This window comes from Nicotiana sylvestris, chromosome 1 (assembly GCF_000393655.2).
Source record: "Nicotiana sylvestris chromosome 1, ASM39365v2, whole genome shotgun sequence".
In the NCBI taxonomy this organism is placed as follows: domain Eukaryota; kingdom Viridiplantae; phylum Streptophyta; class Magnoliopsida; order Solanales; family Solanaceae; genus Nicotiana; species Nicotiana sylvestris.
In genome coordinates, this window is record NC_091057.1 from 165,489,747 (window position 1) to 165,492,658 (window position 2,912).

The window sequence follows — 2,912 nt, forward strand, 5'->3', positions numbered from 1 at the left end:
GAGTAAGTAATTTTGTTAACACGGAAGGTGTGAGGCACTCTCGAGTTCCGTAGTTTTACCACGGTTGCTTAACTATTAATATTGACCTAATTATCTGACTTATTACATGTTTAAAACCTATTGTGCATTTTTACTTTTTAATAGCTTTTAATTAGTTATGAAATTATTTCTGGAACAAGTTACGATGTCGTACACTCGTTTCTTTCTGTACACATTGTGAATCGCATCACGGGAACCGTACCAACGATCTACAACATATTTATTTTTATTATTGTTCGAAATTATGATCGGGTCACATTAAATGCGCACCCGAATTGGGATTATGTATCACGACTATGCCACTAGAACCGTACTCATAGCCATGATGATTTAATTACGCACCTAAAACAACTACGAATGTTCATAGTTATTTTCCTCTATCTAATTTGAGATTATTGCGAAAGCTCGGAATTATGGAATTATTTGGGAGTAAAGTGCATAAGCATTTATAAATTAAGACTATATGAGTTTTGATAAATAAAACAAAGTCGAAGATTGGTTTGTGAATACATGAAACGTTGCGCAAATTGGCATTGGAAGCAGTTGAACAATCAATTTAAAACTACTGAGAAGCCCCTATTATTTATAGATCTCTTTCCACAACACTGACTAGTCAAGATTAAAGGGGACAAGTGTTATCGGTCAAGTTTGGACAGGCGTTCACATTAGGACCTTCAACTGGGTCCAATTGAATTCCGATGGGTTTAAATGTAAGGCCCAAAACATCACATCCTTTTTGGAGTGGTACGCACAAAGATGCAGACTCTTAATGGGCTTGAAGTTAAACCCAAGCAATATGAAGTTCAAGGATGATTTGATCTTGGGTCAAACAGGCGGACTCAGTCAGGCTCACGACCAGGCCCATTAGCTTTTAAGAAGACAAGGCTCAATAATTCAAGGAGAAATCAATTCATTCAAAAACTAACATGATTCAAATTACTGAGATCATAGTAGAGATGTTAATTCTAATTTATTGACTAATTACAATAATTGATGAACAACCAAGTCACTTTAAACTCATTTCCAACTTAATACATACAGGGCATTCAACTTACAAAGAGCAACCTTCAAATTCTAAAATAAGTGCATTAAAACAATATGCGATTGAATCCCTCCTTGTTTTTCCTCAAATTGCCAGATTCCATACACATGCTAATCAGAATATCAAGACATGAAATAAGCACCTCCTTCTAGCTTCATTTTAACCTGAAAATATCAACTCCAATCTTGTTTCTAACTAGATGAACAAACCGTGTTTCAATATGTTGTATACACTCTATAGTACAGCAGGAACAACATTAGCATGCCTTGGTAGAATAAATGATTATCAGTAACCTCCAGACCAATTTATGAGCAGCTTCAGTCTAAATTTCAGTTAGATAAACAAAACAAAACAGAGGATTGAGGCTAACAAAGCATGTAGATAAACAGACTTGGCAAACAAACAAAATCATGGAGGAAATTAAACACATATGGCAACAATAATTCAAGCTTCGTTGCAAACCAACAGAAACTCAAAACAACAATCGACACATGGTCTGTTGATACTGACCCATGTAAATTTATACATTCATAACTTCAGAGACTAACAAGGAGAAAGGTTCAAACAAATTCAGCCATTAAACATGCTAGATCTGTATATTTAGGCAGTAAACAACCTCAATTTTATTCATGAATTCAATATAAAGCCACAAAGGTGTTTGAACATACCTACACAGCAGCAAAGAAGTCTTAAAATAGACAAATAAAGGCCGAGGACAGCTACAACTGAAGCTCAACTAATTAGGTGACAGAGAACATCAGCAAGAAGCAGAAAATCCAAGTTGAATCCAATTTTGAAAGCCAGAATTGAAAGAAAAAACTACAACTCTCTAAATTGCTATAGTTTATGAATTTTTTTTAGTATTTCCAGATCTCAAGTTTTTGAGTTTTCGTTTTCTAATTTCAGGCTGCTATTGTGTGTGTAGCGAAGGAAGGTGAGGTCTTACACAGGAAAAGGGTGAGGGAATAATTCTAATGAATGCAGCCCCTGAGATTTAGGGAAAAAACATCTTTATAACAGAAAATGGACAACTGTTAGGACAACTGTCCATTCAGATATTTACTCACATTTTTCCAACCCTTTTACTTCTGAAATTAGCCCTTTTTACCCCCATTTAAACGTATTTTTTCTTGTCTTTTGCATTATAATCCCTTCTAGAAACTTCTTGAACAAACACCTAAGACTCCCTGATTTCCCAAATTCCTCTGACCCCTTTAACTTTTGTTAATTACAAACAACTACCATAAGGAAATTATTCAGATTCAAATAAGGAAAGAAAGGGAACAGTAGCACAAATATTGAAATCTTTAACTAACAATCCACTTAATTCAAAATTGATTTAAACGAATTCAAACTAATGCAATTAGATTCAGTTTTTGCTTAACCAAACCATTAATCAAAACTAACTAGACGTGCTCTTAGCTAACCTAAAAACTCATCTACGACAATTAATGCGATCAAATAACAAACAACAAACGATTATAATCAAACTAAACAAAACGGTCAATTTGTGCCAAACAAACAAATCTATTTTCCTAAAAACTAAGACTAACCAATAATCACATATTGAAACTAGATGAGTGGGAGAAGAAAGAGATTACCTAACAAAAACAGAACAACGACAAAGAACTCCGGTCCGGACTCTGGTGGCTTCGAAATGAGCTAAAATCAACATCAATCGATTGTTCTTGTTAAGAACGATCGACTGATATAGGCCTTAGGTCAAGACACGCGAAAGTTGCCGGCGGGACAGAAAAGGGCAAAAGTTAGGGTTCAGACATTTCTCAAATTCAAAATTCAAGAGATTTAGGTGGTTTTATAGTGAAATTAC

The 2,912-nt window shown here is 34.7% G+C and overlaps 1 long non-coding RNA gene across 1 annotated transcript; it reads right to left on the minus strand.

The window, feature by feature from the left end:
- Positions 1–948: 948 nt before the first annotated feature.
- On the minus strand, positions 949–2,675 carry LOC104233390 (uncharacterized). Its single transcript, XR_011406024.1, has 2 exons — positions 1,750–2,675; positions 949–1,245 (listed from the first exon to the last, which is right to left on the minus strand). It is a non-coding gene; the product is annotated as an uncharacterized lncRNA (long non-coding RNA).
- Between the last annotated feature and the right edge of the window lie 237 nt (positions 2,676–2,912).